This window comes from Palaemon carinicauda, chromosome 21 (assembly GCF_036898095.1).
Source record: "Palaemon carinicauda isolate YSFRI2023 chromosome 21, ASM3689809v2, whole genome shotgun sequence".
Taxonomy (NCBI): Eukaryota; Metazoa; Arthropoda; class Malacostraca; order Decapoda; family Palaemonidae; genus Palaemon; species Palaemon carinicauda.
This window is the reverse complement of record NC_090745.1, coordinates 87,436,748-87,454,149: the sequence shown is the minus strand read 5'-3', so window position 1 is coordinate 87,454,149 and position 17,402 is coordinate 87,436,748. Positions and strand designations below refer to the sequence as shown.

General features: G+C 35.0%; 1 long non-coding RNA gene and 1 pseudogene across 1 annotated transcript in view; one reads left to right on the top strand and one right to left on the bottom strand.

Annotated features, from left to right (window-relative positions):
- LOC137614702 (homeobox protein Hox-A1-like) overlaps window positions 1-1,709 on the top strand; it is an 83,027-nt pseudogene extending 81,318 nt beyond the window's left edge.
- Window positions 1-17,402, bottom strand: part of LOC137614703 (uncharacterized) — a 342,498-nt gene that overhangs the window by 152,247 nt on the left and 172,849 nt on the right. The window lies entirely within an intron of this gene.

Here is a 17,402-nt window from a genome sequence, read left to right as displayed (position 1 = left end):
AAATACATTTCGTTTGAAGGGCAAAATAACAAGCAAACCGGGTAGGGGAGAGATTAGAATGTTATCGCCAGGAAATAATTCCTTTTATAAAGCTTAAATCACGTGAACAACATTTATATATGAAAGAAAAGAGGCTTTAGGAATAAGATCTGTCAAAGATGATAAGAAAAGTCTACGTGAATCTTACAAGGACAAAAGTACCACAGCTTTCAAGTATATTTAGGTAAGAACGTCAGTCGCTTTAGCCAAACATTTATCCCGTTCAAGAATTAAAGAATCTCAACTTTAGTATTTAAAGGAAAGTTAGAAGACATTGTAAATTTCAGTTTCATTCATAACTAATAATTCTATATAAGTGTAATTACTAATAAGGAGCTATGGGATATCAGCTAATACAGACTTTAATATTGATCAAGTTTATGAATCAAAATAAAAAAAAAACAGCAAAAGCCCTAATTTCCCTATAATAACCTCTCTCTCTCCTCTCTCTCCTCTCTTCTCTCTCTCTCTCTCTCTCTCCTCTCTCTCTCTCTCTCTCTCTCTCTAAGAAAACGCGGCTGCTGGTGGTGCTGCCTTCGCATTGAGGGTCATACCGTGACGCCAAACAAACAGCGAATGAGTTTAAACAAACGAGAGAGACAAAGGAGCCAAACACATATCGGTTACACAGGCCGGGTCCGAGCGCGAAACGCACTCGAAGATTAAACACAGGCATTGTTAGGCGGTCTCGGACGGTCTGAGGGAACTGATAGATGATGGACAAGAGACCATGATCATCAGTATAATTTCTCCTATTCCTCAAGGATCTTGTTTAAGTATCTAATCTAATGACCTCCAATGGCTTGCACGGAGTCCGGCGGTTGTGATACCTTTATTTTTATTTTTTTGTCTTAAAGGTTCGTTTGTACTTGTGGGAATATAGTCCCTCTTTGATCCCACCGAAGCGAGGAGGAGAGAGAGAGAGAGGAGAGAGGGAGAGAGAGAGAGGAGTGAGAGAGAGGAGAGAGAGAGAATTTCAGTTTTCATCATTCAAGATTATCATGCTAATATCAACTGTATTGGGTAGAATAATATATAAGAAAAAAATTATTTAATCTGTATTACCAGTTTAATGCAATCAGTCTACAAAAATATAACAATTAACTTATAATAATTCATTTATTTCAGCGCCGAAAACAGACTACGGAGGATTTGGTGGTGCACAGGTCGGACCAACTTCACAACAAAACAGCTGACCGATTAGAGAAGGAGTTCCACTTCAACAAGTACCTGACTCGAGCCAGAAGGATCGAAATCGCGTCGGCCCTTCAGCTGAATGAAACACAGGTGAAAATATGGTTCCAAAATCGACGTATGAAGCAGAAGAAGAACGCATGAAGGAGGGTATTGATCCTCCTGAGCCTCCGACGGTATCCACACCGAGTGAGGAACAGCAACGATTCTGACTCCACAGCTAATGCCAGTGGCACTACGGGAGGAGGGAACTCTGCAGCAGCAGTGGATGGTAACGGTGGTGGGTGGAGAGGTGGAGGAGGAGGCACCAGTAGCAATGGAGGGAGCGGGCAGCGGGAGCAACGTCTCGACCAAACCAGAATCTCCATCGTCAGTGAGTGGCAGTACGGAGTGCTTCCCAGCCCCTCCAGGTCCCCACAAGTGTTAACAAACCTAAAACTCAAGCACTACCAGCGACTACACAAAGCCCGTCGTAGGGAAATAACGCAACAAACGCCTTGGTCGAGATGGCCTCATAAGCTTTAACGCCTTCCTTTCCCTCTTAGCCCGCTCCTCCAGAATCTTCCTTTGCAAGGTCCCTTTCCCTTCACTGAGAACAACTCTGGATGTGACTGGTGTCGCTGGGTGTCAATGGCGAAGTTTGTATTACCTTACGACCACTTCAGTTGCAATAGGTAATTCATCCATCCACCCAGAGTAACACCAACTAAGCAACTTCGCAGAGTTCCTCTGGTAACAATCATATCAATCTGTAGCGTCATTGGATGTCTCTTCTTGGTCTTGGAAGATCAAGAAAAAGGAACCAATATTGACAAACTTTGAAGTGTTCTAAAAACTAACTCTTGCAGAGAGAAGTATAGTTTTTTTTTTCTTCTTTTTTGGAAAGACACTGAACTCACCCAATATCCCGAGATTACTTAGGTGTACACATAGGTATACTTAGCCGAGGCATCAAAAGAAAAAAAGGTGTTTCGATTACAAACGAATTGTGATGTTTTTATTTGTGAATTTTCATTCCTGTGCGTTGCTACTGGTGGTCTACATGATTATGAGAACATCCTTTTTCAATGGGTTAATGCGACCTGTATTCTACAATTCTGGTTAAAAGCTCAGTAAGATCGTTTCAAGTAAAATCAAGTAGTCAGTATGTTAAAATATTTCCAAAATGTTACTACTCAAGCCTAAATAGTAACACTTCTAGGCTTCTGTTTAACATAGTCATTGAAAAGCAAAGTGACATTCTGCATGTATGAAGACTACGTAAGAATTTGTAGCATCTGCCACATCCTGCTAAATTGAAATATATCTCAAGTAGCTGTAACAGTACGCAAAGCCATGACGCATAAGAAGGTGAATGATAAGCTGTCCTTGGGACATGGTTATGGTATCTATGATCATTTCGTCTTCACTGCATACCATAGGACATTACCAGTACAATGAACAATGCAGGAACTATTAAAAGATAAAAAAACAAATAACTATTCTCTTATCTAGAATCGTCGATCAAGTCAATCTTTTGTTCGGAACCTCCAAGACCCAAAGGATGCACATGAAAGGGACGCCAGGTTTACACTTCCTTTCCTCTTTTTTAAAATGAATAAATAAATATATATATACATGCTTTGTGACGTCATTGTGACATCAAAAGGTGTTGGTCATAATTACTCTTTTTAGCTCAGGGAATCGTCACTATTTTTCATAATCCTGCAGTAACCTTTTCACTCTGCCCTTACAGGAAAACGCCTCTCCACCTCCTCCCCTATACCCACCATCCCCTACACTCCTACAGGTTTAAATGTCCCTTTTTCCTCTTCCACTATTTCACTGAAAAATGTAATTCCTTCAAGTTGCAACAAGTCTGATTTGTCTATTCCAATTACAGCACGACACAGTTGGCCCTTTTGTTTACTTTAGTGTCAAGACGAGTTTCATTTTTTTTTTTACTGTAGTCTCTAGTTCAACTTGGTCAATGGGAATATTTGTACTCTGCTGTTAGACCAATTTGGTTTATAACTATCGTTTTACTGTACTATCTAAAACAAAAAGATGTACCCAACAAACTCTGAAATATATTCTAAATATGAAACCAAGCACTCTTTGTTTTTTGTGAACTTCAGCTACTAATGATGATTTTGACATACCTTCAATACACGATGCCAAAACAGTTCCCTTTAGTAGATTATTTATTTCACAGCACACGAATTTAGAAACTCGGTAAAATGAAGGAAAAATCCCCTTGAAAACAAACGTCTTATAAAGCCAATAAGAACATGCAACGACTGATCAGATGAACTGTAACATTGCAGCAGCCAATTTCTACACTAGAATAAAAGAAATTCAACAAGAATGGAATAAGATATAAAATTCTATATGCTAAAAATGTTTACAAAACAGATGCTTTTCATAAGCATATATTTGCTTATGAATTTGTAAGCGTACCTGTGAATAGCACAACAACTAAAAAAAAAAAAAAGAAAAAAAAAAACTATATAACTCAGTCAGGAAAACCCATACCACAATTCTTCACATACGAAGTAAACAAATCAAGTAACAATTAGAGCACTCCCACAAAGAACACTAAAAAACTAACCACATTCTTTAATCTCAAGAAAAACAAAAATATGAAATAAGCGATAAGTCAAAGAATATTCGAAGGGAAAGGAGCACAACGCCACCTCCCTCATCTCCCCCCTCCCCCTCCCCCTTTAGGGAAGGAGGAGACCTTTGAGAACGAGATTGGTCCCTAGACATTTTCAGCGAGTCAGCAAAGTACACTCTCCCTCCCTGAATCCGATGCCAACGACACATTTTCAATTTATATCTCATCTTTATTGGTTTTACATTGTTATACGATATATATAGTTTAAGAGACCATAACACTTCTTATATCGAACGTTTTCAGAATTAACAATGGGTATATTCTTGACAAGCCTTTCTTGAATATCTCTATCCCAGAGGTGTAAATAAATTCACATCTTTCCTCTTTCCTGACGAATTAGTTTATGCCTCTCTCTCTCTCTCTCTCTCTCTCTCTCTCTCTCTCTCTCTCTCCTCTCTCTACTCTCTCTCTCTCTCTCTCTCTCTTTACACACACGTGGTCCCAGTTCATCTCTTGGCAACTTCAAGCGGATCTCTGTGAGAAGAGAAAAGAAATTTGGTGTTCTTGCCTCAAAGGATCCCGCGAGATGAAATAGCATTTTAACTTCCTCTATCTAATGAAGACAGTTGTGATGCCTCTTACTTACTACCCGCTGAATTATCATCATTTCATCTCTCCTATTAGTGATTCAGCGTAGTAACAAGAATAGCTAGGTAAATACATAAAACCATGTCTAAAAATTTAAAAAACCCATTAATATCTAAACACAACAGCATTTATAGTATGTCCATCCAAATCTAAACTACAAAACATATCGGTTAACTATTCCTTGAAAAAACCTACACACCTGTCTATGTTAGAAAAAATGCCATATACAATAATGTAAATTCCTCAAACTATATTACTATGTATCAACATATTGCAAATGCAGATGAATGAGAACACCATTACAGCAGGAAGGGTATTTACAAGCAGAGTATACTCGGGGCCTCTATCTACATTTAATGAAATAAAACTTCCCTAATCAATAATGGCTTAATGAAAAAAAAAAAAAATTAAAAAGGACACGAATAAAGTTTTCAAAGCTGACAACTCTTATAAACAAAATTATTTCATAAGATACTCTCGTGCTACTGAGAAACTTCAGACAGAAGTACAGATAAATATTTTTTTACAATAGAAAATTCCGAAATGTTGCATTTACTCTGACATCGGAAAATCATATTTCATTTAAATGAAACAATATGAGGTAAAATAATTAAACGTGGCTGTCAGGTGACAACAATTACATACTTAAGAGAATAATAATTTCCTAGCCAATTTATAAAACTACAAACTAAGATAGCTTAGACCTTCGAAAAAAAAAACAACTCAGATTTAACGTAATATTTAATCACAAGGAATAGTTGTAAAATGAATTTGATGAATGTGAAATAAACCATCCACTAAGAACATATCCGGATTTAGATAAAGAAACTCACATCCAAACTGCTCCCGCATAAGATAATGAAGCATTGCAGACATTACTTGAAACCATAGTGAAGACATGATCCCGATAACGATATCAATAAAACATATTATAGGGCGACCGTGAAGGAATTCCCCCATTGATTTCACTTAATTATTCCTATAACCCTCCACTACCCCTCCCCTCCCCCCTCCAGCCACCACCCCCGTGATCTGTAAGAGGATTTATATCGGTGAACTGTACATATATAGGGAATGCCTTATTAAGTAACAATTCTGACGTCTTAATCATCACTTTGACCTACACTGGTGTCTTAGAATCGCAATTTTCATACAAGAGGACCAGGCATACTACATGAAATAAACTCACGCGCACGCGCACACACACACACTATATATATATATATATATATATATTATATATACACATATATATATACATATTTATATATACGTGTATATATAAATGTATATATATATATGTATGTATATATATACATATATATATATATATATATATACACACATATATATATATATATATATACACATATATATATATATATATACATATATAGTATATTTAACTTTCATTCTTACAGCACTTCGAGAACAGATATTCGAATATTTTAGTGATCTACTCTCTTTTGTGGTTCCAAAATCTCTTTTAATATATATCAAACCTTTTTAGGTATCCTGAGGAGATACGTAAAATGAAGGTGATATACTATAAACAAATACATATTCATACATATATAGTGCATATTAATATGTATACTGGCATATATACATATATATTTCAGTTCTATGATTTGGTCCCTATCACCTTTCATATATTACATTCCATTAAACCAATGTCGTTTTTCCATTTATATGATTGAATAAAAAGTTCATATCTGTAAAAAGTAAAAAAAAAAAAAAAAAAAATATGAAAGTATATTTGTACAAAAAACTTATAAAAGAATCAGATAAAAACACATTACCACATGTGAGTGAAAATGAGGACTTTTTTTGTCTTTATAGGAGAGATTTCTTTTAAAAGTAATACTGATAACCATGATGCTACTGATAATAATTTATATCGAACTTTTATTTTTGCAATGTTGTTCCTGTGTGTCAACCTGTGTATATATTTTGTAAAAAGTATTTCTTCGTAATATATATATGGGATCCTGTAATAATTATTTCTAAGAAAACAATAAAAATAAACCTAATGTGCTTTAAATAAAAGTGGTGCCAAACTTGAGGCAATGAGGAGTTCGCATACTTTATCAGGTTGTGATTAAAATGAAAAACAAAAAAAAGGAAAAAAAGAAAAATAAACAAACAGTCCCCCAGTCATCGTGTAGAATCATCATCCACTGCAGCTCTTACTCAAAAGTTTCGGCACCACAACTTGATAAGACTGGCACTAAGCCAGTCGTATCTCTCTCTCTCTCTCTCTCTCTCTCCTCTCTCTCTCTCTCTCTCTCTCTCTCTCTCTCTAGTACATGTGACCTTCATTCTGATCATCATTATCATCCCTATTGTTCGCTCCTACTCCGGCGACGAAAACCCTTCCTCCCTCCCTCGTCGTACCTTGTAAATAATAGAGCATTGTTAAGTAAAGGTGGCGTTTACAAAATCATTTACGAGCTGTAAACGTCATCAGGATGGGGTGTTGTTTTGTATATAGAAAGTGTAAATTTGTGTTTCTATCATTGCTATTAATACTATATGATTTCCTCTCCAGCCATATCAGTGTAAATTATCCTCTGGAACAATGAGCTTTTCAATAAAGAATTTTAAAAAATATTCCTGCAGTTTATCAATTTCCCTTCGTGATTCGCCATGGTTCATCTACAATACATTTTAATCTAAAACACTTTGACCACAGACATGTGTTTTTCAATAAATACTAACTTTTCCCTTCTGGGAAATTATAACCAAATAATGTTTGTAAATAACGATTTATATACAATATATCAAAACGATACTCATATCATTCAACAGCTGCGACTTTACAAAGCATACGAACTGTAGCTTTCCGATAAAATGAAATATGCCCATAAACGCTGAATTTATGGAGTCTGAATTTTAACAAACGAAAACATATATACAGGAAAAGGCAAGGCAACAATTTTCCTTTAAACAAGAACATTCAAATATCAAACAAAAGTAAAAGAGAAGCAGCATATCACGTGTACACTGCCAACGTAAAGAGCAAGCAATTAAGCTCGTTCGTTACATGTAAGTGATTTAATTTGCAAATAAAATAAAGTAAGATTTCATTAACATAAAAGAAACCAATCGATTTAAGAAAAGATCCCTTTTACTAACTTCAAAAGGAAAAATTACCTCGTGACAGCAGTCATTGAGCCACGACTTAGCCTTGGCTACAATAATTGTGATTACTACCAAACTTTCTGACTATACTGGAAAAATTGAAATTAAACAAGAGGTATCAATACCATTACGGAATCAAATGGATCCTTCATACTGCTTTTGTGAGGTAGGTAAGTAAATAGTTCCTGGAAGAGAAAAAATGCAATTATATATATATATATATATATATATATATACACACATATATATATATATATAGGAGAGAGAGAGAGAGAGAGAGAGAGAGAGAGAGAGAGAGAGAGAAAAAAAAAATTGTGTATCAAAGAGGAATAAAGTGTGAGACAAGAGCCATTTGCTTTTACCCTACCTAGACGCCTCCAGATTTCGCTTTGCTCCTTGTTTATCTTATTTTGATGAGTCCATTTCCCTTCCTCTCCTCACGTATTCCATTGCCCACAAAAGACACTCCATCACCCAAAGCCGCCTTCCTGCTCACTCTTCTTAACGTCACCCATCTCAAGCTTCTCGTGTTATTATCTTCCATCCCTCACCATCTTTGCATTCTCCTAAACATCATCTGCACTTATCTCTGCATCTTGTGAGCCAGGGACTTTACTATCGTGTTCACCAACCCCCACCCCACGAACAACACACCCTCAAAGCCCCTTAGCGGCTCTCTCTCTCTCTCTCTCTCTCTCTCTCTCTCTCTCTCTCTCTCTCTCCAAAATTTCAAACAAATTATGCAGTGAATTTCGCTTTGCAGATGCATTATCTTTACATATGCTTTTGTGTGTCGTTTAAGAGGTATCATCTGTTACTTCCATAATTTCAGTGACCAAAATTTCCTATTATTTATTCTACTTTTCTTTCTTTTTATTACTGTCCTTACGCTTGCTTCGTCAGATCTTATCTTCTCCGTCTTTCATAATTTCTTTTCGTCTTCTAATTCCAATTAGTTCATAATTTTCTATAAAAAAAAAAATATGTTTATTTCCACTTCCTTGATATATACAATTTAGTTTTGTATAGATCTCTTCCCATCTCTTTTTCCTCGTCTACTACAACCACTTTTCTTGCCCTTTTTCTTCCTTCTCCTTCTCTTCCCGCACTTCTATACCGTCGTCCGTTCACAGGATACTATATTCTAGGAACACTGGAAGGAGCATTATTCGAGGGCCATAGATCCATCTTTCTTTGACATCCCGCCCGGTCGGGCCGGTGCTCTCTCTCTCTCTCTCTCTCTCTCTCTCTCTCTCTCTCTCTCTCTCTCTCTCTCTCTCTCTCTCTCTCTCTCTCACACACACACACACACAAGTTTCTCATTCCTTCGTCCCTTTTCCCAATTATTTCTCCTCTTCTGTCTTCTTTTTCATTCGACACACACAGCACACACGAACTAATAAAAAAAAAATGTTGCGAGTGTTTCGAGAAACGATCCTCCGGGAAAACACAAATATGGATTACCAAATATTTCCGGTTTGAGAACCTAAAAGAATGGTATAAATCATTAACATATTATTTAAAAGGTTTTTAACATTTATTTATGTCTTTTTATACTAAAAGAAAGAAGAACTGCAGACATTAGGAGGCATTTTACTCGACCGTGAATCTTCGCTTTTCTAATGTAGCTGGTGAATGAGATTTTGTTTCCTTTCAATGTCTATCTGATAATTAACTCAAAATAACAACATTAGCTTTGATGAAGTTCTTAACCAGTCATTTTAAAACATATCTATTAAATCTATCATATCAATTAACTGTTCTTTGTATTGTTTGGAATATATGTACATTTAGCATGTATAGTATATATTTCCATTGGGATTCCAAACAAGCTTAATAATAAAAAAATACATGATGATTTTGTAACCTTCTTAATATACTTCGCTTTATAAATAAATAATAAAAATGATGTAATTATTATCATAATTAATTTACCATTATTATCATGTAAATAGCAATAAAAATAACATTTTGGAAAAACTGAAGTGTTTACTTATAAAAAAATATCACATTATCAAGACATCGGACAAATTTACAAATGAAGACAAAATGCGAACAACTATTTATCAAAATATTTACCAAAACCCACATTTATTTACTTTTTATGTGGTCACCTGATTGAAAAATAAAAAGCATTCTTTTAGCCAACTGATATTTTGAGCAACTAAAATCGATATCCATACATCGCACAAAGGCGCCTAATCGTAATTTGAATAAAAATAGTAATCTGTAATCATAAGTCATGATAAAATACAGAAACCGGACAATATTTCAACTTATATCACAAAATTGCTACGGAATATTACAACTTGTGACATTAAAAACAAGAGTAGGAGTCAGACGGCATAACAAGGCAAAAGAAATCAATTATACAATATCTGAAAATGACAGAGGCAAGGGAATAATTGATCAATTCTCTCTCTCTCTCTCTCTCTCTCTCTCTCTCTCTCTCTCTCTCTCTCTCTCTCTCTCTCTCTCTCTCTCTCTCTACAAGTGTTATATGAATGTGTTGGCTACACATGGATCTTTTGTTTACTTTGTAGCACATATGTTATTACCGCATAATTCATGAAAGGTTAACACTTTATTTTGTGAAAAAAAAAAGGTATTTTCCTATCACAGCAATGTACTTACACACAAATTATATAGAATCGTGTATATATATATATATATATATATATATATATATATATATATATATATATATATATAAAATGTATATATATATATATATATATACATACATATATATATATACACACATATATATATATATATATATATATATATATATATATATATATATATATATATATATATATATAATGTATATAACATAAACATGCATAATACATATATTTACACACACACACACACACACATATATATATACATATATATATATACATATATATATATATAATTATATAATATATTAATATATTTAAGTTACATACATACATGAAGCAGGTTTACCTAAAAGATGTGTCTCACAAGATAATAGGATTTAATGTCACATTCAGCAAATAATGTTACATCGGTCATCAAACCCTTGGATAAATTAGTCAAATCGAACAATATCAATACAGTACTATTATCTATGGCAAACGTAGGCTATACCTTCCTTATGTAGATTTTTTAGAAACATTATTGCAATAAAGAATTATTTTGCTTCCAAGGACAACTGTCCCCATCGTCAGACAAAGGGGACATTAGCCCTCGATAGCTGAAAAAGTTCTGTACTATTAAAATATATACAAAAAAAAAAGTTATACTTTTATTTTTTCATTAAAATTCTGCACGTCACTAAATGTTATGGGTTTACAAGTAAACATTCCACAGAGTTAAATACTCCTAAGGGGAAACAGACAATAAAACCTTACACTTAAAATCGCATAACTAATTATGCAATAGCCATACACAGAAAAAAAAAAACATTATTTTATTGGCCATTAATGATTTACTTACTGATTTATATTACTACCATCACAATTCTATACGTTTGACATGTATACACAATCCCATTAATTCACATCAAACTTAATAAAACGAAGCTAGAAATTATGCAGCAGCTTTACAACGACGCAAAGACATTACAAATAATTAAAGATAAATGATTATATATGAAAATATAAGGCTTGTTAAAAACTCAATCGGTCAAGAACATATTATTATTACTGGCCTAGCTACAATCCTAGTTGGAAAAGAAGGATGCTACAAGCCAAGGGGCTCAAATAGGGAAAGCAGCCTCGTGCAGAAAGGGAACAGAAATTCCTTCCCAGATTGTGCTTTCGTCTTAGGAGGTGCCAAAACATCCAGCTCTCATTCATTGAATAAATCTGCTTTCACAAGTTTCCCCTCATCTGTATCACATCCACCCACATTTAAAATTGCAAATACAATACAATGTAAGGGTTTTAAACTCCACACCACTCGCCATTTCATGATTTACACTACACATGATTTACAATACACAGGGGAGATATTTTGATTGCCATTGACCTTAAAGAGGGATGGTTACTTGTTAATTAGGGGACATTTCCTCTCTACCAGGGTACCCAGGCAAGTCTGCACACTGTGTTAGCATTTACAGTAGTAATGCAGCTATATTCAGGTTGCACGGCTTACTACCACACATCGGTAACATTGCCTGGTAAATAGGGTGCCGTGACATATGAAGTTGTCGTAAGCTTCAAGAAAAGCCTAATTAAACAGGTATAAACATTTGAGGAAAAGGAAAAAAACTTACCTTAAAAGCTTTGTTCTAACAGGCTCAGGTTCTTACCTGAAAAAGAGTAATATTCATCATATATAAGTACTCCAAGTACACATTTCTTTTTCATAAATTGTGGACTATCAATCATTAATAACCACAATGCACTCTTGAAAGATCTGGTAAAAAACCAAATGGAAATCAATCCTAATCGACATGATCACAATTTAATGCAAATTCAACTCCAAATTTTATCCTTTTATTCACCCAAAATGTCTCTTTCTCTTTTCACCACCGTTGGCGATTACAAGTCCCCCTTACATTTCCCTAAACCGTCCTAATAGCAATGGTCCAGCAGTACGGACGCTGAATAAGCTCATGTAATGGCCGGAAATATGATTGATAATACCCGTGATAGCTCATGACAGGTAGCCATTTTCCCAGTGTGTATGTTCTTTTTTATTTGTGTGTGTAATCGTTCCCCTCTGTCATAAAAACATTCGTATAAAACGTAATCATTTAGATAAGCGAACTAAATATGGTTACATAAATTGTCTTCATACAATTTCTCACAAAGTCAAGACGGGAAGAGAAAGATAATCCAGTTTTTTCTCTCTCGATCCCTCTCATCATCTCGTGTGCGTCAGTGATGATAACTTTCGAGAGCTTCATTGCAGAAGACAAAATAAAGATTTTTTTTTTTTTTTTTATAAATTTCATGAATTACCAAGAGTCATTCGAATGTATAGTATACTCCTGAACCTTAACTAACTTCGTGAGCTAATTAACCATCAGTTATTTATTTTTTTATTTTTTACTTTCCTCTCAAGCATTCCACAGGCTACTCTAATGAATATGTGTGAACTTCAACATGAATTACAATTTTTACAACAGAAACTCCCTTGTTGCCCCTATGTTTTCTGTTTTCCTTCTGATGTATTAAATAGCCCTAGGTCCACATGACGGGCCTCGGCTTTTACATTTATATTCATTTATTCACTCGCAACGTGCGAACAGACTATGGATTCGTGTTAAATTACCATTACACGAAATGTTCTACGTATCCAAGTGTCATTTAAATGGTTGCTTATTTGTTACACGAAAACTAATTACGTAATGGTCCGAAGATTCTCTTCAAGTCTGTTGATACTGATCTCAAAATAAGTTAGTATTGATGATAATAATTCTTTTTCTGTTATTCGTGGCAGTAAATAATCTTCTGAAAAGGGGGAAAATTGACGCATATCATCGTTTAAAGAATAATCTAAAAATACAAGGATGCTGACCCTTGGTCCTTCTAAAATGTATGCTGGGAAACTGAAGTATTTTACGCCTTGCAGAATTTGCGGCTGGATACTGTAAATCTATTACAAAGTAAACAAACTTTAAGTAAGAAAGCAGTCAAATAAAGAATTGGTTTAAATATAAAAATCTTACCAACGAATATCTGATGATATAATAAAAAATATCTGCCCCTAAATTCGATTCTCAGAATCCGAATAAGCAGAATGGCAAGCATCTAAAAATAAAAATGCTACATTTTTTAAGTAAAACACAATGATACAGATATCAACGATTTTACGGACGCTAACATAAAAAAAGTCCAACACTGGAAGGCCTTAATTAAGTAAGTTTTACCTGGAGGGATAAGACTTTTGAAAGGCCATACACAAGGAAGTAGAAAAGATAATCGCCACTACTAGCAGTAAGACTTATGGGAAAAAATCAAGCATAATATTACTTATCCGGCAATCTGTAACACTTAACTTTTAAATAATCAAATGAAAATGAAAGACTTCATTAGTACATTATATTAGGCTTATACTAAAAACATAAAATTTTTAGAAATACAAATACTGATGAAAAAAAGTGATGTTAGGAATACTAAGTCACGCCCTTTACAATCACTCTTAATGCATTCATGCAGTTCAATTCCATAACCGAAACTATCACACCAAATTACCATTCAAAGGCGTTTGATATCAGCATCCATGAAGGTTTAAAGGTAATTCATGAGTGGCAAAGCGAGGAACAGGACGATGCCTTAGGTACTGACCATATTTACGTATGGTTAACTCCCAAGGCCCCTTTCCATAAAGTTAAGACAAGGGAGGGCCAGGCAATGGCTGTTGATGACTCAGGTATATGTATAGACTCCTTCAAATCCCCAACCCTACCTCAGAATGATGGTGAGGTTCCAAACACTAATAGAAACTATCGAGCTTGAGCGTTTCTTTAACTCCCGTCCAACAGACTGCTAGGCAGAGACGTTACCAATAGGCTACCACAACCGTAAACCCCAACAATCTTACATCCAGGAATGTTTACTTCCTACGGTGATATCAGGATCAACTTGGGTGCAAAAATACTCTTACCACATGAGATCATTGCAAAACGTTTTGTAATTTAATAGCTTAATATATAATATAAGTGAATATTCAGGACTGTGAAGTGCAAGTATTCAGAGAGAATCTTTATAACAATGCAAAATGAGGTACGAGTCAATTATACGCACAAAACGATGTATCATCCTGTAAGATAGACTGTCACTGCGGGATACTTTCCCAATTTATCAGTATAAATAATTGAAAGACAAAGTTTACCACTTTGCCGCTCTTCCAAACACTTTTCCCGGATTCACATAAACTATATGTAAACAAAATCTTTGAATTTCACGTGAAAACACTGTTTAATACATTCAGAATGTTGTAAGCCTATCACATTACGCTGTCATATATATAAAGTTTTCCTGGATAGTCTACAACCAAACTGCTAGGCATATTCTTATTTAATTTCCTTGACGAGGAGCTGCATAAATAACAAAAAGGGATTGTCAACACTTGATCAAGGAAATTGTCAGCATCTCTTCGAGACCAAAAAGATTTCATGCATCTCAAGGTATACTACTTGTACCTATCAACTATGGAAAAAACGATAATAATGATATTATTGATTAGGTGATCAACCCAACGGAAATAATCGTACAGAATGAAATATTAACGTTGCATCCCGAAGGTGATGCGCAGTACCAATTCCTGCGGGAGATGACATCACATGGCTACCCTCTCTTTCACAAAAAGACAACCTGTTAAAAACGTATGAGTCGCTAAAGGTAAGAAGCATTTTTCATCATATACAGTTTTAAAAAAACGACATCTATTCCTTGTCTAATACATAGGCAAAACCAAGCAACAGAAGTTGATTATGGAATAGTGAAAATCATTCAATTTAGTAATAAATTGGTAAACGCCATTAATGACAACAAGACGGAAACAATCACCGCTAAATGGCCCTACATGAAGACAGATGTTTGGACAAGGCTTTCCAGCAAATTAGGTTTATTATAATCATGATGTAATTATGCTTTACAAGTCAGAAATCATGGTGGATAAATCAACTCCACCGAGTTTCGAGTCACTTTTTAAACCATTGGAATCAGATACTCCTCAATCAAACATAAATCTCAAAACTAATAACAAGAGCACCAACGCTAATTAGAACATCAATAATTATATCATAATCATATTCATTTTTCAAAAATCTAGGTAATGATAAGTACTGCTAATGTTAGTGTGTGTAAAAACAATAAATTTGATAAACTCCACATTAGAACTCGCAGTCGTCCCCAGTCCAGGAAATTTCATTTCATCACTGCCCCTTAAATATGTTGGTGAATACAAGGCCATTTCAAATTATGGGTACGAAAGCATAAATGATAAAACGTTTGACCATCAACAAAATACTATATATTCTATATGGTATGTAATACAATATAAATTCAGATGATTCAATGAAACGAATGAATAAAACAGAGCACGAATCAAATATGATATATTTTAAATGGTGTAAGTACAATATGAATTCAGATGAATATATAAAACGAATGAATCGCAACGCCACAAAAATTTGTACAAATCAAACTTTAGAATCATTTTATCATCCAAATTATCATAATTTCCACAGAATGTCTGAATTCTTTATCACCAATGAATGCCTCAAGGAGTGAGCAAGAGAGCTGATATTTTCATATTTCTCGCAGGTTTTATTTTCTATTTCTTTTAGTAACTACTCTAGAGTTTAGTTACATGTGAATTCATAAAGCTAGTTCTTTAACAACACCAATTACATATCACTTCGCCCTTATTTTCTATTGTACTCTTATTGTTACTAAATTTACACTGAGCACTGAAGTGATCAATCAACAACCTAAGATATATTGTTGATAATATATTTTGCACTAATATAATGAAATCTTGATGAATATTTACTCATAATACCAATCTTACAATTAAGAAATCTATCTATTACCATGGCATTTTCCCCAATTTTGGGAGGTAGCCGACATCCAAAGAGAAACAAGGGGGATTTTTTCCCTTGTTCCTTCTTGTCTGACAGTACCGAGTTGGTCGGTACTGCTAGGGCGTCATAGCCCACCCTCCACCGCCTTCTTCCACAAATAAAGCTTCATATACTAACTCCCGGATGTAGCAGCAGGGCTTACTGGGACTGCCTAACAATCACACTCCATCCATCCACCCAAACCTTGGCCTTCCTCTTGCATTTCTATCGACTCTTGCATTCGTCATCATCTTCAGCAAATGACTATTTTCCTTCCTTTTACATGGCCAAACAAACTTAACACATTCACATCTACTCTAGCTGCCAATTCATTCCTCGCACCCGTTCTTGCTCTTACTACATTGCTCTGAACCCTGTCAAATCGAGACGCACTAGCCGTACTCCTTAGACAGTTTATCTTGAACACATTCAATTTCTGTTTCTGTCACTTTCATTCGCATCACCAATCCATACTTCACAATTGGTACAATCACTTTCTCGTACAGAACTGTCTCTACATTCATCCTTAACCCTCTATTCCTTACCACTCCCTTCACTGACCCCAACACTTTACATCCTTCATTCACTCTTTAATGTACATTTGCTTACACTCTACCATTTGCAGTAATAACAGAACTCAAGTAATTAAACTACTCTACTTCCTCAAGTACTTCTCCAGTCAACATGACATTGAATCTAGCACCAGCCTCCCTTCCTGGGCACCTCTTAACCTTACTCTTACCCATATTCACTCACAACTTCCTTCTCTCAAGCACTCTTCCAAATTCAGTCACTAGTCGACACAGTTTCTCCTCCGAGTCTGCTACCAAAACAGTATCATCCGCAGACAGCTGATTATCCTCCCACTTATATTCGCTCTCATTTATCAGTTTCAATACTTGACCAAGCACTCATGTATTCACCTCTTCTACAGTTATATCAACAAACAAATTGAACAAGCATGGTAACATCACACATCACTGTCTCAGCCCCAGTTTCACTGGAAACCACTCTCCCACTCACTTCCCTATCGTAACACACTTTACTGCCTATGTATAAACTCTTCACTGCCTGCAACAACTTTCCAGCAATTTCATATAACTTCATCACATTTCACATTGCATCCCTATCAACTCTATCATGAGCTTTCTCTAGATCCATAATGGCAAAATATACCTCCTTAACTTTTGTTAAATATAAAAATATGATCCATACATCCCCTCTATC